Source organism: Echinops telfairi, unplaced genomic scaffold (genome assembly GCF_000313985.2).
Source record: "Echinops telfairi isolate 266 unplaced genomic scaffold, ASM31398v2 ScPeMD7_7406;HRSCAF=8444, whole genome shotgun sequence".
In the NCBI taxonomy this organism is placed as follows: domain Eukaryota; kingdom Metazoa; phylum Chordata; class Mammalia; order Afrosoricida; family Tenrecidae; genus Echinops; species Echinops telfairi.
The window spans coordinates 1,369,438-1,395,571 of NW_022111306.1; the positions used below are offsets into that span (position 1 = coordinate 1,369,438).

Sequence of the window (26,134 nt, forward strand, 5' to 3'; positions counted from 1 at the left end):
TGTTTTCTCCTCCAGATTGTTCATCCAGCCTATCTTATTTAGACAGACCTGCGGAGATAATAACATGCACAAAAACACAACAGAGCAAAACCAAGCAACAATGTACAACAAACAGCAACAACAACAAACCACTGACAAAGAACAAATTAAAACACAAGAAGAAAAGCTTGTAGTTAGTTCAAAGATCGTTGGCCTTTAGGAGTGTTTACAATTTTAAAGATTAGTCCCTGTCTGTTGTATTGTTAACTAAAGATTTTTTCTCAGTACCTGCACTCTCTTTTTACTCTTTTGATAAACTCTTTTGATGCACATCTTATATTTAGTACATCCCAGCTAGCTAGTTTGTCTTCTGGTTGCGTTTCTTTCATTATATTTGATAGTATGTGTATGCCCTGCATTAGGACCTTTAAGTTTGTCCCTATTTTCTCATTGATGATGTTTTTAGATCTGGGGTTTCAGTGTCAGTCTCTGCTTCATCTTGAATTCACTCATGTATTTAGGGTCAGTTACGGATCCTATGGCATTCTTTTGCAGATCGAGATCCAATTTTGCTGCCACCATTTGTTGAAGAGACTATTTCCTATTTAGTGGTTTTTTTCCCCCCTCTGTTGAAAATCTGATGCCTATAGGTGGGTGCAATTATTTCTGAGATTTCCATTATGTTCTATGGCCTGTACCTGTACCTCCATCTGTACTAGGTGTTTGTTGACTACTGTGGCTGTACAATAAGTTTAAAGGTTGGGTATTGTGAGGTTTTCTATTTGTTTTTCTTTTAAGGAGTTCTTTGCTTATCCTAGGTTCCTTCCCTTTCCATATGAAATTACTAATTAGTTTCTCCATTTCTTTAAACAATGGAGTTGGTGTTTGGATCAAAGTTGCTGTGTTAAGCCAAGTTGACTCAAGAAACAAATTCAGTCACCCCCTTTTATGTGTCATAATGAGTTTTATATCAGTAAGTAATTATACATCAAGCAAACATCCCAGTCCAGTCTAACTCAAGTCCATAAGTCAGATACTAGTCCATAAGTCCCTCTTCAGACTCACACAGCCATATACAATGGTGCAGAATCCTGGAAGATCACAGATCAGTGTTTGAAGAGTCATGTGGATCCAGTATCAGTGGAAAACATGGCAGGGCTCCAGCAGCAATCCAGGTTTCCAACAAGCAGGAAGCTGAAGGAAAAGAAGATGAAGAAAAAAAAGAAGAAGAAGAAGAAGAAGAAGAAAGGTGAAGGAAGGAGGAGAAGAAGGAGGAGGAGGTGGAAGAGAAGGAGGAGAATAAGGAAGAGAAGAAAAAGGAGAAGGAGTGAGCTCATCAGCCTGTGACCTGATTGACAAGCTAAACTGCACCCCATATCTTCCTACAAGTGTCAAGTTGGCACAAAAAACCAGGATCTATCACATTTGCATTGTATTTATAGATCCCTTTCTATATATATATAATGATATATATAATATAATATATATAATATAATATATATAATATATATAAGTATATAATATATTTCTATATATAAAAATGATATAGACATTTTTATGATGTTCTGCCTTCTCTCCATTAACATAGGCTAGTCTTCCAATTGTGTAGGTCTCTTGTTTTGTTTTTTTGAGTTTTTCTTGGTAATACTGTGTTCTAGTTATCTTTGCACAGGCCTTTTATTTGTCTGGTTAGGTTTGTTCCTAAGTATGTCATCTCTTATGTGGTTATTGTAAATGGTACTGTTTTCTTGAGCTTTTCAGAGCTCTCTTCATTGTTAGGCAGGAAAATCCAATTTATTCTGCTTGTTGATCTTATATCCTGCCATGTTGCCAAAGCTTTTGATTGTTTCTAACCATCTTTTTGTTTAACCACTGGAATTTTCTACATATAAAATCATATCATCTGCAAATAATGAGCGTTTCACTTCTTCTTTACCCATAAAAATCTTTTGATTTTTTGGTTTTATTTTGTTTTGTTATCTAACAGTTCTGGCTAAGACTTCTAGCACAACATTGAATAATAGGTCCTGATGTTCATTATCTGGTTCTCATTCACAGGGGAAATGCTTTCAGTTTTCCCTTATTGAGCAAGCTGCTTGCCCTTGGTTTTTCATTATGTTGAGAAATGTCCCTTCTATCTCTATTTTGTGGAGCCTTTTTTCAGTAATGTATGTTGTCAAATGCTTTTTGTGCCTCCAATGATATGATCATGTGATTATTATTAGTTATTTTATTTATGTGGTGGATTTCAAAGATTGTTTTTCTAATGGTGAGCAGTCCTGTGTACCTAGTATGAATCCCACTTGATCATGGTGTATTATTTTCTTTTGATATATTTTTGGATTCTATTGGCCAAGAATTTCATTGAAAACATTTTTCGTGTATGCTCATTAGGGGTGTTGGTCAGTAGTTTTCTATCCTTGTGGTGCCTTTGCCTGGTTTGGATATCAGGGTTTGCTTGCATCATAAAATGGGTTTGGGAGTGTGCTTTCCTTTTCTACATACTAGAATGGTCTGTGTAGAATTGGTGACAACTCTTCTCTAAATACTTGGTAGAATTCACCGAAGAAACCACATGGTCTTGGACTTTTCTTGGTCAGAAATTTTATAATGGCCTGTTCGAATTCTTCTTTTGTTATGGATCTATTGAACATTTCTATGTCTGTCTGCATTTATTTGAGTAGATGGTGTGTTTCTGGAAATTTGTCCATTTCTTCTAGATTTTCAAACTTGTTGGAGTACAGTCTTTCATAGCAGCATTGATTTTGGTTTTCTCCTCTTCTTTTCCACATATGCTGATTCCTATAAATTGCTCTCTAATTGCCTTTTGCTACATTCCAAAGAATTTGATATATTGTGTCCCATTCTCTCATGTTTCCAATAATTTTATCATCTTGTCTTCTATTTAATCTATTATCCAATCATTTTTAAACAGCATGTTGTTCAGTTTCCATAAATTTAACTTTTGTCCTTGTTAGTTCTATCATTGACTTCTAGTGAAGCATCATGGTCTGAGAAAACTGGTTGTACAACTTCAATGTTTTTAAATTTAGTAATGCTTTCTCTGTGGTCTAACATGTGTGTATTCTGCAGAATGTTTTGTGTGCACTGGATAAGAACGTATCCTGTGTAATTGTTGGTTGTGTTGTACTGCTCTGTGTATGTGTAGGAGATTGAGTGGGTTGATTGTTCTGTTTGGTTCTGCTGATTCTTAATATATTGAGTTTCTTTCTTGGTATGTTGATGTCTTCTATTGTTATTGCTGAGCTGCTATTTCTCTCTTCAACTCAGACAGCTTCATTACTGTATTTTGAGGCTCTTTTCTAAGTGGCATATATGCTTAATATGGTTATGTCTCCTTGTTCTACTGTTCCATTAATCATTACATGGTACCATTTTTTTCTCTTAATTTTTTTGCCTTGAAGTATATTTATCAGAGATTAATACTGTCACTTTTTCTTAGCTGCAATTAACTTGGTAAAGTTTTCTCCAACCTTTGTTATCTATTCTATTTTCCCCTGTATTAAAGTTTGTCTCTTGTAGGCAGCAAATTCATGGGTCTTGTTTTCTAATCTAGACTAGTACTCTCTGTCTCTTGACTGGTGTCATTATTGATAGGTACATGTTTGTTTCTGCCATTTTGGTGTCTGCTTTTGTTTGTTTTTTTATTTTACTGGTTACTTTGTTATTCCTCTCTGTGATTTTTTTAAAAAATGGAGCTATAACTATCATAGTACACCATTCAATAGTTAAATCATATCAAGACGATTTGAGCAATCATCACCTTAATCAACTTTGGAAACTTTTCTTCTTTCTTGTACCCATTGACATTCACTCTCTATTTTTCCTACCTCCCTTTCTGCCTTGCCAGGCAATCATCACTACAGCTATTGTCTTCATGACTCCACCCATCCTGGTCCCTATACAGACAAACATACAGAACTAGGGCAAACAACAAACAGGGACCCAATAAAATGAACATATAAAACAGGGAAAGATCTCAATCTAAGAGAAAGCTGGGCATATTCAAAATTTAGAGTAAATTTTCATTGGGTCCAGAGGGAAGTCAAATTACAAAATGTTACCATCCACATTTTCTGACAACCAAATGTTTAGAATTTAGGCATGGGTCTCATTTCCTCCACCAGATTTGGATCTTATTATTTGGAATCCTTAACTTACACAAGCTGGTATGTGTCTTCCAGAGGGACTTAGCTGACTCTTCATTTATATGGCTATTTGTTTGGATACAAGCCTTTAAGACCCCACTCGCCATCAGAAAGACATGAGCCATGTCCTCCCCCTGTTCCTTGATCTCATTAAGGGATCTTAAATCCCATTAAGATTTATTAATTACTTTTATAGAAATGTCTGTTAATTTGTGGGGTGACACTGATACATGAAGGTAATTAGTAGGTCTTCTCTTTCTTCCCCAGACATGGGAAACTGATTCCATCTGTATTGAGGCCCCTCTCTTCAGGTAGTTTTTAAGGTATTCTAAGAAGGATAATATATGAATTATGGAAGCTAGGTAGGTACACTGCCTTGTATAAGATTCTCTCCTTTTCCTTAAAGTTAGATCATTTAACTACCATGTTTCTTGATATTTTTCTTCTAGGATCTATCCTATTTAGAGTTCTCTCAGCTTCTTGAATAGTTATTTCTCTCCTCCTTTGTGATAGTAGTAACATTTTCTCTGTATATTTTTTTTGTGTGTCTTCTTGCTCTGTGATCCCTATGAGATATAGGCTGTTACTTCTGATGGTGTCCCACATCATTCTCAGGTTTCCTTCAGAATCTTTTGCTTTTTTTGTTGATTATTTCTCTTGTCCGTCAAAGTGACTGTCTTCTAGTTCATGCATCCTATTTCCATTCGCCTCCTCAGGTCTTTTACCATGTTGCTTATTTCTGTTTTCTCCCTTGTTTATTTCCTGGGATTTCTTTGGATGCGAGGATTTTAGTTTCTCAATTTCTTCAATTATTTAAATGGTTGTTCTCCATATTTCTTTAAGGGTCTTAAACATCGTTCTTATAAATTCTATTTCTGGTAGTTCGTTTTCAGAGTATTGCACGAGGTGATTTTCAGTGTTGTTTGCTCTGTTTTTCCTGTGTACAGTGTGGTTGATTGCTGTTTCCATGGTTTAGTGGTGTGCCTGTTACGGGTGTGTGGCTGTTGTGTTGTGTAGGACTATTTGGCTCTTCTAAGTTATGGGAAAGAAGCCTAATGGGAGCTTGAAAATATGTGATGGGGAAATGAAGAAAAAGGGAGAGAGATGGTAGGGGTGGTGAGGAAAGTGGCTGGGAAGAAACAACAGAGAAAGGTATGAGCAATAGTAGTAATAAGTGGTTTTGGATAGATCACAAAGATTGCAAAATATTTGGGGAAGGGAGTTTAAGAGATTTGATCATACTTAATAAGTAATGTGGCCACGTATTTCACTCAGAGAGGAAGAACTAAAGTGGTAGGTGATGGTGGGTGGGGCAAGAGAAGAGTGTAAGCAAATAATCAGCCCAGGAAATGAGGAATATATTTATATAATCTGGAAGAGAAATATAATTGATGCAGGAAGCAGAAAAGAAGGAGAGAAGGGATGGAAAGAATGAGAAGATGAAGGAAAGGAGAGGAGAAAGGGGATGTTGTGGGGGCAGGGAATTAAAAAGGAAAGAAAGACAGGGGCTTAGATCTGGGTGCCTTTGAGGAGTTCTGGTTCTGTGGCAGTGTGCATGTAGATGAGTTTGTGTCCTTAGGGGTCTGGGTTTGCCTGTGACAGTCTGGGAAACATTTTTGCCTGGTGATGCCTGGGGTCATTAGGAGAAAGGGTGCGAGTGTTAAAAAGAATAAAAGGGTAAAGGAAGTCTATAGTAAGTTGGCTTACTGGCAAAAGGTTGTGCTTCAGCTATGAGGGACCCTGTGTCAGCCTTCTTAAGTAGTCTGTTGTCCCCAGAGTAGTGCTGCTAAAGGGCAGCAAGGTGAGAAACTTGATGGTGTGGATTTCAGGTGGTACTGCTCTTGCTGGGAGAGATGTGTCATCTAAAGCAGCTAGGGTTGCTGATCAATGGTGGTTCCAAGAGATACTGCTGAACTCCAATTTAAAAGTAAGTGTAGTAGTTAAATAATCTAGTGTCAAAGAACCTGGATGGAGTGGGTGAGGTTTGCCTATGTCTTCCTGGGAGACACATATAGCTTCCATGAGGTGGGAGAGTGAAAAGAGGCCTTAGGAAACAAATTGACATATAGATGTGTTTACAGTAAAATAAAAGTAGATGCAAAATGTAGACCTGTGTTTTGGGTGAGGACTGCCTCCTAGACATGTTGTGTGTGGTTTATGAGTTCTGTTTCTACAGGAGCATGAACATGGGTGGGTCTGGGTCCTCAGGCACCTGGGTTGGCTTTTCCTATGAGGGAGTCTGTGACAAACTTTCCCCCTAGAGTCTGCTGTCCACGCAGGGGTGCCAGAGGCTGGTGCGGGGAGTGGGGGGACTTGGCTATGTGGGTTGAAATGGCCCATTTCTTGCTGGAGGAAGACGTGGGATCTGTAGCAGTGATGACCACCAACTAGTGGTAGGGGTGGGAGACACTTGTAAGGTCCAAAAGGGATCTGACTGGGGTGGGTGTAGACTGCCTGTCTGCCTAGGAGATAGACACCGTTGTAGGGGGGTTGGGCCTTCAGAAAAGAGGCCGTGAGATCCAGAAAGAGATGTAGATCGATTTATAATAAAATACAATTGGAATGTAAAAGGGAGGAGCCCCAAACCAAGACAACAAAACAAAGAAACATGCTCCAGGTTTGGGTGAGGGCTGCCATCTCCTTGACTTACACGGAACAGAAGCCGTCTGCTAGGTGTTGCATGGGGGGCAGGCATGGAAGGTGGAGCACCAAGGGAAAGGGGGCTAAGGGAAGATGGGGATCTAATAAAGTGGCACATTTTGTTCGTGGGACTGTAAGGAAATCTGCAACAGGCTTCCATGCAACCTGTCCGCCATGTAGAGGCCCCTGGGGCTGGGTAGGGGTGGGCTTGGGTGGGTAGATTGGGACAGGACTTGTAATCGGGAGGGGTGTAGAGCATGATGAACAGGAACTGGCATGTCATAAAGACTCTGTTACCGGAAGACATAGATCAGGTCCTTAAAACCATCCAATCAAAAAAGCCATCCATGCAACGCCAGCAGTTCACCTCTTGCTCAATGAGTGGAAACTGAAAACATTATGCTTGTGAGCAGGAATGAGACAGGATGCCCTCTATCACCACTCCTAGTCAACATTTTGATGGAAATCTTAGCCAGAGGGATTTGACAACAAACAGAAAGAAAAAGAATCCAGTTTGGTAAAGAAATGAAACTCTCGCTCTTCACAGGGGATAGGAATTTATACGTAGAAAGTTCCAGGGACTCGGCAAAATAAGTCTTTGGAAATACTTGAAACATTTGGCAACCAGACTTGTTAGGCAATCAGGTTTCTGCAGATGAACAAATTGAGCTCTGAAGAAGAAATTACAAAGCCAAAATCAGGAAATAAAAATATATAATTTATAAGAGCCACACACACAAAATAATAAAACACTTAGGAATCAACCTCACTGGACAAACTGCAGACCACTACTACAAGAAACCCAAAGAGACCTACACAAATGGAAGCGTGTCCATCTACATGTATTGGAAAGCTTACGATCGTGACAATGTCAGTACTGCCCAGTGCAATTGCAACGGAGACTCCCACTTCATCCTTTAAAGAAATGTCAAAACTAATTACTAACTTCATATGGAGAGAGAAGAGACAGGATAAGCAAGGGATTATTTAAGAAAAAGAACAAAGTGGGAGGTCTCTCATTTCCTGAGCTCAAAATCTGTAACACAGCCACAGTAGTTGAAGCTGCCTGGTACTAGTACAATGATAGATAAATAGATCGATGGAACAAAATAGAGAGCACAGAAATAGATTCATCTACATAGAGAACACTGACCTTTGACAAAGGACCCAAACACATTAAAAGGATAGACAAAGCTTTCTCAACAAATAGAGCCGACACAACTGGATTTCTATTAGTAGAAGCATGGAACAGGACCCAGACCTTATGGCATGTAGGAGAACAAACTCAGATGAATCTAAGACTACATGGAAGTCCCAACCAGAAACCAAACCAAACTCACTGCGTAGAGGAAATGCTGGCTCATGGCGACCCCTGACCCCTGCGGGGTTTCCAAGTCTGCGACTGTTTACAGGAGTAGAAAGCCCAGTCTTTCTCCCTTGGAGCAGCCGGTGGCTTCCAACGCCAACCATGCAGATTGCAGCGCAGCTCGTTCCCATGACACCACCAGACTCTGAAACATAAAAATCATCACTGAGCAAAGAGGGACAAACTGAAGTGCCCTATTAAAGGTCATAAACACACTATAACAGGTAACAAAAGAAATACGCACAGTAGTATGGCAAGATCGATGAGTTGTACCTCCTAAAAACAAGACTTTTAAGAGCATCAAAAGACTAAAGAGAACCCACAGAGTGGGAAAAAATCTTTGACCACAACACAGTAGACAAGGGATTAATCTCTAAAATCGACAGAAAACTGCAACACCATGATAATAAAAAGAGGACAGTTCGCCAAAGACAAGATCCAAATGGCCAAAAACATATGAAGAAATGCTCATGATCACTAGCCATCTGGGATATGTAAAAGCGGTGGTGAGACACTGGTAATGACAGCCAAGTTACAAAAAGAAAGCCAGGAAAGAGCACAGCCTACAGAGGTGGTAGCGAGATTGACACCTTCATCCACTGTTGGCGGGATGGTAAAAGCATCAACCTGTGGAAAATTGTGGCTCTACCTCAAACACCTGGGATTCCATATGACTCGGCAATCCTTTTGCGGGATGTAATTAATTATGTTGACTTAACGTTCTATAATTTATTATAGGTTCTAATATCCATCGCAATGGCTACACAGAACTCACAGACAAATTCATGATTAAAGTGTTTATTAAGGAAGTTAAGAATGTTTAAGACCCAGTGAGAAATGCTCACATGGTGAATATGCTAAATGTCAATAGTAGAAACTGTTATGTGTATATTATCCTAACAAAAAAATAGATTTACACCAGAAAAAAAACAAAACAAAAACATGACTTTGATTAGGGGTGCCTTAGTACTCAAAGTGACAACCTTGCTTTCCAGCACATTAAAGAGGTCTTGTGTAGCAAATTTATCCAATGCAAAAAGTTGTTTGGTTTCTTGATGGATGCTTCCATGAGCATTGATTGTGGATCCAAGCAAAATGAAATCTTGACATCAATCTTGTCTCCACTTATGATGACGTTTTCCATTGGTCGTTTGTAAGGGTTTCTGTTTTGCTTACATTGCGTTGCAATTCATAGTGGAGACAGCAGTCTTTGATTTTTATCAGCAAGGACTTTCATTAAGCAAGGTGATTTGTCACCTGCATATCTCAGGTTATTAGTCAGCTTTCCTCTGACCATGATGCTAAGCTCTCCTTCATTAATCCAGGTTCTGCAATCATTTGCTCAGCATGCAGATTGATAAATTGGTGCAAGAACACAACCTTGCCCCATACTTTTCCTGACGGTCAAACATGCAGTATTTCCTTGTTCTGTTTGATATGCTATAGCTATTCCCATTTTCTCCCAGTAATTTTGTTGAAATTAGTAAAATACATAGATAATTTTCTGTGGAGGTAGAAAAAAGTACATGGATCTCAGTCCCACCCTATTCCCTCATCAGATCTGCTTTCCCATGCTGGCTTCCCTACGCACGAGCTATGTATTTTAGGGGATTTCAGATGGCACTCTGGTCATCGTCCTGATATGTAAATGAATTTTTTTGGTATTCCAGAGGCAAGAGCCCTGGACTCTGAGCACTTCTGCACATTCATGCAAAGCATGCAAATCCCTGACTGCTAAAACCAGAATACTTCTGCAGGGTTGGGCTTCCTGCAAACCACCTTGAGGGATAAGGTAATTCTCTCTCCAGACAATGGCATAAATATTTATCCTTTATTTTAAAATTAGTATATTCTCCAAGCTTCGTACTCCTATCCTTTGAAAACATCTATTGCTTGTTAAGGTATTCAACTAGGCTTACCTAAGTTATCCCAATGGGATTGTGTATGTAAGAAACTGACCCGGCATGTTGCTATGCTGCTTGGCTCTGCTATGAGTAATTAAGGGTTTGACATGTAGTAGGTTCTTGATAAGTGTACTTTAATTAAATGACTACTTCAACCTAGTCAATCTAAAGATCTATTTTTCAGAGTGCTAATTGCTGTGATTAATACATCCCCTCACCAAATCTTAAGTACTTATGACCATAAAGGCTTATTTTCCATTCTAATCAGAATTTAATGCACATTTCTGGTGTGTTCTTTTCCACATAAGGAGCCCTGAGGGCACTGTGGGTTAGATGTTAGGCTTTTCACTGCAATGTTTATGGTTCAAACTCACCAGCAGCTCTGTGGTAGAAAGAAGAGGCTGTCTGCTCCTATGAAGATCTAAATAAAAGTCTTGAGGATATTTTATTTTCCAGCATAATTCGCAAAATCCTACTACCACAGAATATAGCTATGACGATAGCCCGGCCTTCATAGGGTTCTTTTACGTTGGAATCGGCTAGATAGCAGTGAGCCGTTCTCGTCCAAGTATCATTCAGGTATTTAGACTTTAACATTCATTTTTCATCCTGTACACTTGTTATTTTTCTAATTTGTGGTTTTTCCACTAATGAACTGCTTTTATGTGCTGCAATTAACCATAAAGGTCAGGTTCACTTCTACTTTTGCTAAGCTTACTTTAATAAATGAAAGTTCCCAAATGTCTTACTTGGATTTAATGGGATTTCTTCAGGGTGGGCATGCTCAAGTACATCCCTCTTGGCTGAGGAATGAGTCTATATTTAGTGGTGAAGATAGAACTAGAACTAGCATTTCCCCAACATTATATTATAGCTGACTCTTGGGTGACTCAGCGTGTCTGGCTGGCCATTAGATTTGTTCAACCTCATTTCTCTAAATTTTGCTATTTTTAAGACTAATCAAATGCAGTGATAGTTACCGAAAGATCTAAAAAGTCATGGTGATCTAATAGAGAAATGAAATTTCCAGACAAATCAGGACAGGTTTCTCCTTGAGAATTGTTTTCACCATTTAGTTGGGTGATTATAGCTCTTCATTTACATTTCCTAAGCAATTAAATCCATTTGCATGTGTAGTGATTCAGTTTCCCTCGGAATCATGATGAAAGGGAAAGCGAAACTGAAGCAGAAACTGATATTCTAGCAAAGGGCAAGCCACCACGTGCTTCTCCGGCTTTCAGGTCTAAGAATGCTAGCCTACCTTGATCAGATGTCTACTGGACAATGGGCCATTAGAGACACAACATCAGCTAGCTCTCTAAAGCAGTATGCTTCAATCTCCTGGGAGTCAATGGAGATTTAACAAGGGCCCTACACCTCCCTTCTAGGCAGCAGTTTCTGAATAAAAGGCTAGAGAAAGTCCTTCGCGTGCAGCGTGGCATTAGAAACACAGGGTTTGATTGCTAGACAAATGAGTACATCAGTGAGCTTTTGTCTTAGTCAATTCCCAGATTGACTAAAATCAGATCAGATATTTCGAGGTAAAGCAGGGCTTCACATTTCTAAATGCTTAAGAATCACGGTGGGACCTTTACTAAAACGCAGATCCAGCCGCAGTATGTTTATGGTCGCGCCCAAAGTTTTACTTTTCTAATAAGTTCCTAGAAAGTGCAAGTGCTTCTGGTCTTTGGGCCACCCCATGAAAAGCAAGGCGCTAGGGAAAATTGCATTTCCTCTGAGCTTTAACTTCCTCCTTTGTAATTTAGGGAAATAATATCTGTAAGGTAGTTAAGAGGTGCCAGAAACCGAATCAGCTGAATTTTAGCAAACAGGCTTTATTGGGGAGAAAAACCCGGCCTGGGCGAAGTCCCAAGGTCCACAGTGTCTGGGCCAAGGGAGTAGGCCCTGGGCTATCGGAGCGACCTTTTTACTGCGGGAAGACATGTGGCAGGGCTGGTCCTGGGTGGTCAGTAAGGTGGTCAGGGATTGGAAGGCACAGGCACATCCGGGTCCCTACCTAGGCAAAGGTGTCTGCCAGGGATTGGTGGAGCAGGCGCCCCTGAATCCCTGGCCAAAGGTGCCCGTCCAGGATTGGTGGGCACAGGCATGTTCGAGGAAGGCTGCTGGTGATTGGTGGACGCAGGCAATTCCGTGCCCCGCCCCTAGTCAGGTGAGGAAGGCTGCTGATGATTAGTGGACACAGGAACGTCGTGCCCCTAGCCAGGTAAGAAAGGCTGCTGGTGATTGGTAGACACAGGCATGTCCGTGCTAGGCCCTAGCCAGGTAAGGGAGCACTTCCTAGTTCCTGGTAGAGCGCCCACGCGGCTGAGTGCAAGGTCCGAGAGAATTGCATCAGCCAACCCTGATCGGCTCCGCGTGGGGTGGGGGCTTATGGATTTGGCCAGACAATATCTAGTGATAAAATTGCAATTTGATTATCACAAACATCTGTAAAGGCGCTAGCTAGGACTTTGAATTGATTCATTCTGCTTTGATCCCCTGCTGAGAAGCTGAACGGCCCACTTCAGATATATCGAATCAGAATTTACATTTTATACAGGGTCCTTAAGAGAGTCTTATCTCTGGGGAGATTGCTAAAATATAGATTCTGATTCTGTGTATCTGGGGTGGAAGAGGCAAATTCTCAGCAGGGGGCGGAAACAGGGCGACCCTATCCAAAGTCTTGGCTAAATGATTTTGATGTTAAACTTTTTCCTTTCAATCAATTCATGTGTTTTGCCAATGAAACTGAACTAGCTGCTGAAATGCTTGCCTATTGTTATACCAATGGTGTTGAGTGTGATTCCTTTAACTTTCGTTCTTTAACGAGTGTTTGCTACCTAAAGATTACGTCCATCTTTTTCCTTCCTTCCTTGTTTTCTCTCTCATCTTCCCTTACTTCCTTTGTTCAATTTTTTCCCTTACCTGGGCACAATGTAGACTGGGAGACAAGGTAGGAAGAAGCTTAACAGTGAAGAATCCCACTTGGAAGACTTAGTGGAAAGGAGAGATCACACCGTTTTGGCTCTCCTCCGTGCTCTCCCTGGGCTCGGATGCACAGTGCAGTACCGGCCTTTGCCTCCGGGAGTCGGAGAGGCAAGGATGGGTGAGAAGACCTGAGGAAGCAGGAAGACTTCCAGGTTCTCAGGACTCCTTTTTCCACGGATAAAAATTCTTTGCCTCTCTTTTACATTTCCACAGTCTAAGGCTTTTACCACTTAGTGTAATTCCTTAGGTAACTATTTCTGATTTATAAAGTTAGGGTTTTGAGATAATAAGGAGTTCTATTCTGGTGAAAGTACAAGAGTCCTGTAATTAGCCACTGCATGTCAGGGTGATTATCCACACTTGTGCCTTCCACCCCCCCTGTGGCCAAGCAGCCTTGCTTTATTTTGATATGTAAGTGCTTAAAATGTTCTCTCCGGAGGAAATAGCTCTGATGAGGTTGGCTCCTTTCCTCGGCAGGGACTAAGAGGATTAATATAAAATGTCCAATTTACCATTGTTTCTTTGTCCACTTTCTGCAAATGGCTTTAAGTTGAGTTGAAGATTTTATAAGACGATGAAAATTTTAGCCCTAAAAGACATGCATGGTAAAATGATAAGGCATAAAAAGAATCTAAGAGTTATGTTATTTTCTTGGGTGGGTAGTTTTGAAAACTAAACAATAGTTGGAATTTGTTTTAGAAATGACTTCTCTTAAATATCTTACCAATAGAAAAACAGTTTGCTTTCAGATAATTGAAGTAGAGTCAATGAAGTTTTTAATTAACATAGCATAGCACTCTACTTGTAAGTAGCTTGACACAATTTTGAGTAAATGGGATGATTCACCTTCAGAAGCTCTGGAATACAAGTAGGAAAATGATAGTATTATCCAAAGTTTGAACATTTATGAAATATAGACGAATTCGATGTTGCCAGTAGACTGTGGACTAGACTTAAGACATTTTTGTTCCCTGGATTCCTTCACTTGCCTCCTCTGTATACAAATTTTGCTCTATCCAATAATGAAAAATTCTCTTTCTGATTATTACCTTCCTAGATCTCATGATTTTGATGGAATGTCTCCTCAGACTTCTCTTTCCAAGCCAGTATTACTTGGGATTCTACTTCATGGAAGGCTTGGAACGTCACATGAGTTTATTCTATTATTTCTTTTTTCTTCTGAGTTCGATTTCTCTCTATACTAACTGTTGGTCTTTTCAAACTAAATGAGCAAGCAGAATGATCTTGAGATCTGAGTGTGAAGGCGGTAGACCGTAGGTTTTCAGATGAGCTAGAGGAGATAGTCAGGGCTCCAGTAGGTGGGTAGGTATGACATTTATAGTGCAAGTTTACGAGAACCCAGGAAGTGGTGTCATCACTGTGTCTGGTCTCCTTTGCAAGGCTAAGTTCTATATACTCTTGATATTTTATTTAGATCTTGACCCTCTTGGCCTGACTGTATGCTGGATGTGCGGAAGAATGGGATGCTGTCACTGGTTGCCAGGTAGGTGAGGGTGGGAACTGACTACATGTCTGGTCACTAAGGGGGTTCTAGGAACAAGAGGAAGATCACAGCTTTCCAGTGGCTAGTCCCTGCTATGGGTGCTTGTGTGATCTTGGCCCAGTGCCCCTGATCACCAGGTTCCTAACCTGGTCAAATGCTGCTTGCTAAAGTTCAAAGTGGCCACTGTGTCAGTCTTGCTGACACTTCTTCCATCCTGTCTGTCCCTTCAGTCACTGCTTTTGTGCAGCTTCTTTTCCTCGTTGGTTAATCTATTCTCTAGACCCTTCTCCATAGCTTAGGGTCACAAGAGTCTCATCGGTACCTTTCTTTATTTGGTCTCTCAGGTCTTTGCTGTAGAGGTAGCATGTCAAGTCTGGGTAGCCCGTCTGCCTAGCCTGCCATCTTGTCAGCTCTTACTTTGGGGTGATTTTCCTGATCATGTATTCCAACCTGCCTCTTGAAATAACCGTATAATTCTAAAAACAATGTTTTTCTTTCCTGCTCTGGTTGTAAGAGCATACATGACTCTGTACTTTCTTCTCCCATGCTCTGATCATGGGCTTCAGACTTTTTGGGAAAGTTTCTTTGCTCCCTGCCTCGTCAACATCTCCTTCAGATCCCCTTTCTTCCTTTTGTTTGTGTCTTTTCCCTTCAAGTTGTGTCTTTTCCTCAAATGTCTGGGACTGATTTAGCTGCTCATTCATATTTAAAAGGGAAGCTCTAAAACAATGTGTTAAGAAGATTTACATATGGAGATAGGTTTTGCTGACTTGTGGGCTTCTCTGCAGGGGATTCAGGCAGCTTGTCAGCCTTTTCTGTGAGGGACCACTATATATCTAAGATAGTTCAAATTCTCAGGGAAAAAAAATTCTCCAGTGTCTTGCCTGAAAGACTATGCACATAGTAGTAGATGTTCTGAAAGCAGGTTGCAGGAGGAGGCTGAGACTCCCAGTATGCATTATGAAAATATCCTCCCAATTCTTTTGTTTTCTGTTACCCTGTCTCAGTTCTACGTGTTACCTAGAGCTCCGAGGCAGCCTCCTTTGAGCTGCGGGATGACATGAGGCAGACAGAGGTTTTCCTTAGTCAGGTACATTGGCATGAATACATTAATGGAGGCAGACCCAGGCATTTTCATATTTTCACAAGTATTGGTTGTGTTGTTTCATTAGTGGCTTATGGCAACTAGATGGAACTGACTTCTGGACATACAAATTAGAATTCACTGATATATGATCATGACCTTTGTGTAAAACCAGCAGTTTGTAGAGCTGTGTGTGTGTGTGTGTAATCAATATAAAAGGGAAAAACAGAACTGAGCCCCATCTTGGAATCTTGGAACCTGTCACTACTACTAAAAGAAACAGTTGCGATCGAGTAACTCATGGTGATCCCAAGTATGTCAGACTAGAACTGTGCTCCGTTCGATTTTCAATAGCTGGTTTCTTGGAAGCAGATCACCAGGTCTTTCTTTCAAGACCCCTGAGTGTGGACTCTAAAGTCCAAGTGTTCCGCAGTTGCGCACATGACTGGAGCCCGGGCTGCTACATGTCACACCATTAGCGTAAGGTACTTTACTTACTGCCTGCGCTGTTGTGGGATTTTTATATCCTGCTACATTGCTTGGAGGCAAATAATTTAGAGGCAGGTGTCACCTGGAAGAGCCAGATCACACTGAGAGTCTTTCCTTATTTGCCTGATTGCTAGTGATCAAAAGGCTAGGTCCTGCAGTCTGGTTGGACAACAGAATAATCTTGGGACTTAAAGAAGCATTACTTGCTCAAGACCAATAGTGGTTTCCCATGGTTGTCCGGAGACTCAAGGTAATGTGAAATGTCTGTATGTGACTCCCCCAGAGTGTGAATACAAAAGTCAAACCTATATATTCGCTATTTGTTCTGATTTCAAACAGGACACCATCAATAGCCTGCTTTAAAGGCGGTCTCCTTTCTGATATCACCATCTGATAACCCCCCTTTTCCTTTAAATTTAGAGTTAGAGAATTGGCCTTGATGCTCCAAGTTATGAACCCTTTGTAGTGATAACATTATTTAAAAAAAATCATTCGTCTAACCCAAGCACGCTAACTCCATTTTGTCGTTATGATGTGCCATCAGTTGATTTCAACTCACAGTTCACCCTGTATTTAAAGTCTCACTGTCCCATAAGGTTTCCTAGACGGTAACCTTTACAGGGGTAGATGACCAGGAGAGCTTTCTCTAGTATTTTGGTTGATAGTCCGGCCTTTAACCATTGCACTACCTCTGCTGCTGTTGTTGTTAGAGGTCTTTGAGGGCGTACAATAGCAACGAACACTGCTGTGTCCTGCACCGGTCTCATACTGACTGTGATGCTTGAGCTCATTATTGTAGCCACTGAACCAATCCATCTGATCAAGGGTCTTCCTCTTTATTTATGCTCTTCTAGTTTAGCAAGCATGATGTCCTTTACCAGGGACTGGTTTCTCCTGACAACTTGTCAAAGTATGTGGGACGAGTCTCACTATCTTCCCTTTAGAGGAGGATTTTGGCTGCACTTCTACCAAGACTGACTTGCTGATGCTTCTGGCAGGCCAAGGTACTTTCAATATTCTTTGCCAATACCATGATTCAAATGCATGAATTCTCCTGCAGTCTTTCTTATTCCTTGTCCGACTTTCACGTGCATATGAGATGACTGAAAACACCCTGGCTTTGGGGCAGGCGCCTTTGTCCTCCGAGTGACATTCTTGTTCTTCAACACTTTAAAGACTCCTTGTGCATGCAATGTGTCATTGCTTTCTTGCCTGCTGCTTCTATGGCCGTGGATGGTGGGTCCAAGCAAAGGAAATCCTTGGCAACTTCAAACTTTTATCTGTTTGTCACATTGCTGTCTGTGGGTCCAGTTGCAAGGGTTTGGGCTTTCTTTATAGAGAGTCTTAGTCCATATTGAAAACTAGTTTTTTATTTTCATCAGCAAGTGCTTGAAGTCTTCATCACTTGCAGCAAGTAAAGTTGTGGCATCTGCATATCACTAGTTGTTAATAAGCCTTCCTCCATTCCTGATGCCCACTTCTCTGTCTGATTGTTTGCTCAGATGAATAAGTATACAGATGAATAAGTATAGTGAAAGGATGCAACTTGATGCACACCTTCCCTGATTTCAAACCACACGGTATTCCCTTGTTTGTTGGAACTGCTGCCTCTTGTTCTATATACAGATTCCACATGGGCACAGTGAAGTTTTCTGGCATTCTCATTCTCAACTGCTTGAATGTTGAGTGGGTCTTTTTGGCACTATCACTCTGTGTAATCCTTCCATCTTCTTTCCGTGCTTCCTGCAGCTGTCCATGTGTGTCCGTAACACCCACCGAGTCTTGGAACAATTTTACATTTTGTTTGTTTCACATAATTGCTGTTTGTTTGTCTGGATATTAAATGTTTGTAAACTTTGTGACTAAACAATGTTCTGGATAACAAAAAAGTCATATCAATGGTACTTTTATGGGGTAAAAATGATTTTATGTGTTTTAAAGATCCACATAATGTAAATAAATTATGATTGCAGACTACCCAGACAAAACTAAAAAACTAGGCATTCTATAATTATTTAAATATTTTTATATTAATAAAATGTAAGAAAAATAGTGATAAAAAGCCAAGAATTTTCTTCCTAGCGTATAATTGACATCTAAAAGTCTCCCCTGAAGATACCCACATCTATGCTTTACCAAGAAATTGGTTTATTTTGACCATTGGAGTCCTTAAATAAGAATAAACTATTTCTTTAGTTATCTGTCTTTTAATATAGAGTTTATTTATAAGTTTTTTTGCACCTTACAGATAATAACATTGCTTTTAAAATTGGAAAATAATTAGATTAAAATAATAAAATTGTTTAGGAGGTGATGTAAAAATTGATTGCATACTAGAAAGATGCACTTTTACAAGGTTAAAAAAGTGCTAGGTGATATTTCAAATAGACCTACTTACTTCAGCCTCCATTTCCATTAGTATTTTCTCAAAATGCAAATAGGTATTTGGACTCCTTCTGTCAGTAAACTAGTGAAACTGTTGGTTCATGAGTTATGTGTAACTATTGCCTGCTTTAGATATAAGCTACGTGTATGTGTTAGGTTGGATTCTTTAGAGAGGTAAAACCAGTGGCACTTACATGCGTTTATATAGAAAGCAATCTATGTCAAGGAAACAGTTCACACGGTAGTAGAAGCAGGCAAATCCAATCTGTTTTCAGTGTTAAACGTCAGATTTTAAGTTGGAAGCATCTCTTGACTAACATCACTTCGGGAATTGATGAACACAGGTTTGGCAGGTAGGTGAATCCAAGGTCAGCAGCTCGGGCTGGTGACTATCGAGGGGAATGTGGGACGGCAGGCCATTGGCTGAAGTCTAAAAACCCAGAGATCAAAAAGCAAGATCTAGACACATCAAAATTCAAGCAATTTTCCATAGTGACCATTTATATAGAAAGTAGGCCACACCCGGGGGAAACCTCCTCTTGATTATATCAGGGATGTGATTTGAGAAGGGGGCTGCAATTCACCCAATTCTCTTAAAACTGCCTGTGTTAGGCCAGGTTACCTGGAGGAAACAAATTCAGTGATACTCTTATGTATAAGAAAAAGCTTTATATCAAGAAGTAATTACATATTAAGAAAACATCCCAGCTCAGTCCAACTCAAGTGCCTAAGTCCGATATTCATCCATAAGACCCTCTTCAGATGTACGCAATCACATGTGGACACAAAGAGTTAAGCATAGGTCTGTGAATGAAAAGGTTGGCAGTTCAAGCCCCTGTCAGCTGCTCTGCGGGAGAAAGATCTGGCTCTCTGGGCCTGCTTAGATTTGCAGCCTCAGAAACGCAAGGGAGCAGTCCTTCCCTATCCAATGGGGTTTTAGAATGGCCTTAACAGAAGTAGGTTTTGTGGGTAACTTTACTAAATTATTGCCTTTTCATTTCATCTGACTTTTATGCAGAAATGAGATTCTTAATTTGATTAAAAAAATTTAAGTGTATGAACAAAGGAAACTGTGGAGGAAGGGTTTATTCTAAGAATACTAAATTTCCCGTGAAATGTTAAGGGAAAACACCTGTAACAGCAATGTACTAAAGGGTTTCTTCCCCCACCTCCCTAATCCTGAGATTCTAAGAATGCTATGTAAGGCAGGGATCAGTTTCTAGTTTTGCAAAGCATTTCTTTGGGGGAAGAACATTAAGTATCAATCCCAAAAGAGGAAAATTCTGTAATTTTGATGTGAATCCCTGAGCCGAATATCTCTAGTGCACACTTTTTTGCTGTTCCACACATCTATCTTTCATCGAATCCTAATTTGAGAACAAGGTTTAAATGAAGTTTTATGGGAGTACAATGAAAGTTTTACAAAATGAGAGACTGACATATATGTAAAATTTTGGGGCAGCAAATGCTAGACTTCCAAGAGACCCTGAAAAAAAATTCATGGCTGAAATGCTATGTAATTCTTTTGAAATAAACATAGCTTTGTAAAAGCATATCACTATAAAAAAAACAAAACAAACATATTACTATCAAAGTGCTGGAACCGGGATCAAGCCTTTAAGGGGTTCCTCACTCTGTTGCATCTATAGGAATTTTGAATATTGTCCTAAGGTGCTAAGGAAAATTTAATTTGGGACTGTTTGCATTAGTCATGGTAGTAAACATGCGATCTGTGCACCAAGGGATAAACATTGTCCTTCATGGGTTTAAACACAACAATGGTTTATGAGGGCGCACAGGACACGGCAGAGCTCTGTTCCGCTGTACACAAAGCACCTAAGAACAACACTCCTATTCAAACATTTAGTAAACATAATATAGTACATGCTCATCGTGCCTTTGCATTTACAAAGCTCTTATCATACGCATCACCCTGTCTAATCTACACAAAATCGCCAGAGGAGAGTATTGTGACCTCCAGTGATGACAGTAAAAAAATTTGACTTTCGGAGCCATGAGCATGGAGGAAGGGGACTGCAGACAGCTGAGGAGAGGGAAGGAACGAAGCGGCAGTTACGTTGGCAGGTGTGGAGGGGCTGGAAGATGAACTTGTGTGGAAGGGTCAGATCCTGGAGGTGCCCTCGCCCAGGGACTCCTTGCGCTTGGCAGAAGTGAAGAGCTTTGGGAGGATTTTGAGAAGAGCTGTTCCAGGCTTACACTTAGAGCATCGAGACATCACTCCAGCAACACTGGGAAGGATGTCCTCTTTTGCTAAAGTCAAAGAAGGAGGTGATTTCTGTTATCCAGTCCAGAAACAAAGGCCTGAATTAACCCAGCTAGCAATGATGAGAGGGATGAGCAGACTGACTTGAAAAACATTAAAGAGAGAACGTTAACATCTTGGTAATTGCTCTTAGGTAAGTAGAGTATAGGAAAGGGAAAGGTCAAGGTTAACCTCAAGGTTCCATGGAACTAGATGGATAATTATATACCTAATGAAACTAGATTAAAGCTGAGACACCAGATGTGGTAGGAGAAATGAATTCAATATCTAAAATTTTAGATTAATATTTAAATTTATTGACATGTTAATTATTTTCTCACAAGCTCATTGACATTCTGAAAGTAATTTATTTACTTGCCCTTTGTAGAAAGGCTTGATGAACTTTCTTGAAATGAAATAATAACTATTTAATTTCAAAGTGAAGTGTTGCCATTAAAGATATAATTGAAATGCATTTAGTAAAAGTAAGTGTGAAATTAATTACTTAAATCAAGCATTTTAGGAAACCTAGTCTGTTCCTTTTTCAACATCCTCTACTTTTATCAGTCTTCTCAAACTCCTCTTGTCAGGTCACTAGAAATGTCCATTTTTCAAACCCATTCAATGCTTTCTTATCATCATCTTATTTGATCTCTTAGGAAGATTGGTAATTTTCACTATCCCCTCCCTCAAATCTTCTTATATAAATGTTTGTAAATTCAAGGATTAGCTCTTGGAAGCATGCTCAATTGGCTGGAACAGTGGCTGACTCTGGAGAGGGAAATTGAGTAGCTGAAAAACAGAAGAAACAAGGCAATTGCATTTCACTGCAAAGTTGTTTTTTTAAATTTAATCTTTCCATTTTGATTGTGTATATGTATGTATTATCTATTCAAGGAAAATGTAATTTCCCCCCAAAAGGGGAAGTTATGAAGATGTAATTAACACACTGTGGTCTTAATTTCTATACAGTATATTATTTATATACTTTAATATATAGTATTTATATGCTTTAATAATATTAAGGTAGAAACATAAATACATGTGCTCTTGAATTATGAACTATCTTACTCGCTGATATTTTGCATTGAACACATTAGTAAAACACTATCAGATTGTTTTGTAAATTAGCAATGAATAGCTGGCAGTAACAAGTATTAAGATTAGCATTGAAGCAAGATTAACATTGGCTCTGATGGTAAAGCTTAACTGTGAACTCTACTGGGCCATGATTCTCATTGGTTTGGCAGTTATGCAATAATGTAATTTGGCTGTTATATAATGATGTGGTCAACCTCAATTTTGTGATGTGGTGTGATCACTTTCTATTTTTGTATAATGTTAGTTTTTGCATTATAAATGGGTTTTTGAAACCCAACTATGTCAATAAATGAGGACAGGGTATATATTAATTTTATTTTGTCATACCGTATTTTAAATGCTTCTATAGTTCTTAGGAGTCTAATATCTGTTAAACTTTGGGATTCTAATTGTTATGATTTGCTCATAATTTTTTATTCTTCTTGAATGCAAGAAATTCTCATGAGACAAGCAGGCCTAAAATGGGTAGTTCAGGAACAGTATCAGAGAACCAAGCTCTTTTGGTATTTCTATTCCAAGATTTTAAACAGGAAGTTGTTTGTTGCTACACAGACACAAAATGTCATTCCATGTCCAGGCATTGTAGATCATGCAGGCAGGGACAAGAGCAAATCATATCACACATACAAGTGAGCCAGTCTCTTCAAAAAAGTTCTGTAGCTGCACCACTGAGTACATTCCATTTACATCTCATTTACCATAACTGCGTCACCTGGCCTTTTCTTCAAATGACTGGAAAGGGAAATATTTTTGTATTAGGCATGTTTCTGTCTGTACTCATCCTGTCAGCCCCAGCGAGGACTCTGCTATTAAGGAAAACAGGGGTAAGGAGTATTCGATTGATAATGACCACAAAAGAGAGTTGGCTCCTTATTAAACAATTCATTGATTTAGTCATTAAATATGTACTGAGAACCTACAGTTTAACAATAATTTTCATTGATCATAGAACAGAAAGATTTGAAAAAAGACCCAAATGAGCTTCTTCTAGTGATGAAGATTTATATTTAATAGCTATATGACATTTAATTAGAGAACTGAAGAATAAATCTGTATAAATTATCCAGATTATAGCAAAAAAGAGGCAAACATATGAAAGAAAGGTTAATATGCATAAAAGATAGATTATAGTTTCAGAAGGAGAGTAGAGGAGTAATGGGGCAGAAACATTACACACTCTCCGCACTGACACGGTTGGGTTTCAAAGACCAGGATATTATGCGTACTTTGTACGAGGAAAAGGGGAAAGACAACCTTACCCCATCGCAAATGGAGGGTGCCTGCCTCCGTTCATAATTGCCCAACCTCTGAGGGTCCTGGCCGGGGCAAGTTGTTCCGTCAGCCTCATCATCAGAGCCAGCACTACTTCTGCTCCAGAGCTCGGCATTCATTACTGTCACATGTGTCCCATTCATAGGAAAATTAGTGGGATAGCAGATAGTGTAAGCTTACTGTAAATGGGAAATGTTGGTAAAAGAGATAAAAGGAGATAGTTGATAAGTGAGGAGAAAGTGAATCTGAAAAGTTAAGGATATGAAAATTTTCAGAATGTCATGAGGAAAACAGCAAACTCAGATTAATGGAGCCTAGTTACCCTAAGCAGGATAAATGTAAGGGAAAAATATCCACAAAATCTACACTTAAACACATTGTAGTGAATTCGGAGAATTCCAAAGACCAAGAAAACAAAAGCAAAATCAAACAAACAGTAAGATTATTTTTAAAGAATTGTAATTACAGTTAGACTGACAGCTGGCATTTCATTGCATGAATGGATTGAAACAAGTGGATTAATCGTTACAATGAACTAAGAGAAAAACAACAACTATCAATAAAATTTTTGATAGTGAGGTAATCAAGATATGAAAATGATAATTTATAATTTATCAAGGAATCACATGGGTGGGGGTGGGGTGGGAGGGATAAAAGATGAGCTGATATCAAGGGCTCAACAGAAAGTAAATGTCTAGAAAGTAAGGATGGCAACATATGTTCAAATATGCTCGATGCAATTGATGTATGGATTATTATAAGAGCTGTAAGAGCCCCCAATAAAATTATCTTTAAATTTAAAGATATAAGATAAGATAAGATAAGATAAGATAAGATATATTTTTAGGTTAAATTGTTTAGAGCAACCATTCAAAGAAAAGAAATGGAGCTGTAATTTGGAAAAGAAGCAAAGCTTCCGAATTCTAAGCATACTCCCATTCCACTATACTAGAATGCAGCATTCCGTTTTAAATATTTCTTATGTTAAGATTCTTATGTGATAGCAAGAAGCTAACATTGTACAAAGAAGGACTTATTTTGTCATATTTTGACTACCCTTGATCAGAAAGGTTAAGGTGAGTCAAGGGGTTTCTAGCACCACCTCTGACAGCTAGCCTTATTTTCACAGAATTTGGTTTTTGCAACAGTTGGCAGGAGAGGCTAAGAATAGCCTAGCCTCTAGGAACTAGATATTCTGTTATCTCTGACTGATGAAGCAATGATACTTTAGATATTTTAATGAAAGTAACCTTGTGTTTACATGTGTTGAGCTTTTTGTAATGGGTTTCTCATGTGCATATTTATTTAATTGTAGGCAAGGACCTTTTGGTAATATTATGTTTCTCTTTAAAATGGCCTGTTGGATATTATTTTAAAAATTATAATACACTTTTCATGGCATTTCACTATCATATAAACACTTTTGTGATAGTTTTGTTTGCTCCTGAAAAGAATTTTGGGAGATAAGAAGGATAGATAATGAAATTTAATTTCTGGGATTAGGACCACAGTTTGGTCCTACTTCATTGATGTGCCTAGGTTTACATAATTCGTGATGGACAAGAATAAGGAATTCTTCTGATTACCAGGCTTTTCCATTTTATAATTGGTGGCTTTCCTGTGGTGAAGGCCTGGATACTAGACTCCAAGCCCACTGCCCTGGAGGCAAATATGACTTGTGGGGGCTTCAAAACGCCAGCCGTTAAGTTAGTAAGCAAGTGCAAACTGTTATTACGATGCATGGATCTCTTTTGGATACTGCTTTTGCGGTGTTGAGTTGATTCTGACTCATCGGACCCTGTAGGAGCTAGTAGAACTGGCTGTAGAGTTTTCTAGGCTGTAAACTTTATGGAAACAGATCTCCAGGTCTTGCTTCCCCATAGAATGGCTTGTCGGCTCAAATTGTTGACTTTTTGGGGTAGCAGCCAAGTTGTAAACATTACTCCACCAGGGCGATTTTTTTCAGATACTAAGCTTTTATCAACTATACACAAATATTTTCTCCCACTGCGTATTGTCACTTTCTTATTTGTGTCTTTGATGAACAAAAGTTCTTCTTTTTTTTGCTGACCCTCCAGTTTACCAAGCATAATGATCTTTTCTTTTTTTGTTGTTTTGTTGTGTCAGTAGTGGAAGGATCCACCCCTTTTACTTGCACGGGGTGAACAGAAAGCTGCTATAGTTCTCTAGGACATTTATAAAGTTATCTTCACCTTGAGAAGAAACCAAAGAATAAATGTCCACTCATAATGTTCCTTTCTAAGGACTAACCCCATCCGATAACATGTTGAAGTCTCCCTGTCCTTACTTCTAATGACAACCCCGATTATACATCTGCCAAAACATATGCATTAGTTATTTTCGTTCTTCTTATACTTTTCCACATACTTTAAAGCCCTATTTTCCTTTATGTTGTGTTTGAGTTGTTGCTTTCTTGGAAAGAGAAGGTTTTTACCTAACTCTTTGCAGAAAAATTGCCAGTGGCCTTTGAACTCATGAGTTTTCAGGTCATGTTGCTAAATAGGAGTCTAATTGCTGGATCAGAGAGTAAGCCTATGTTTAACTGTGGAAGAAATGAATAGGCTTTCTCTCCAAAATGATGGAACCATTTTGCAATCCCACCAGCCATAAGAGCCCTTGCTGCTTTCCTTCCCCACCAGCATTTGGTATGGTAGTGCGCGGGGTTAGTCATTTGAGTAGATGCGCAGTGATAGCTTCTTCTTTTAATTGGAATTTTCTAATGAAATTTAAGAACACTGTGGGGGCATCTATCCAGGTGCTTATGTGTCATTCATGTATCTTCTTTGGTAGAGTACCTGCTCAGATCTTTTGCCTATTTTGTTGTTTTGATGTTTGTTTTCTATTATTGAATTTTAAGATTTCTTTATATATTTTGGATTTAAGCTTTTTACCAGCTATAAACTTTTTTTGTGTTTTATTTTAAATGGGGAGTCCATACACGTTTTCCTTTATTTTCTATATATATATAT

At 39.2% G+C, this 26,134-nt stretch overlaps 1 protein-coding gene and 1 non-coding gene across 2 annotated transcripts in view; one reads left to right on the plus strand and one right to left on the minus strand.

Annotated features, from left to right (window-relative positions):
• Nucleotides 1-26,134, plus strand: part of LOC101648636 (THO complex subunit 1-like) — a 198,252-nt gene that overhangs the window by 59,416 nt on the left and 112,702 nt on the right. The gene's annotated exons all lie outside the window — the stretch shown is intronic.
• On the minus strand, nt 25,263-25,387 carry LOC115871808. Its single transcript, XR_004047488.1, has one exon. It is a non-coding gene; the product is annotated as a small Cajal body-specific RNA 24 (non-coding RNA).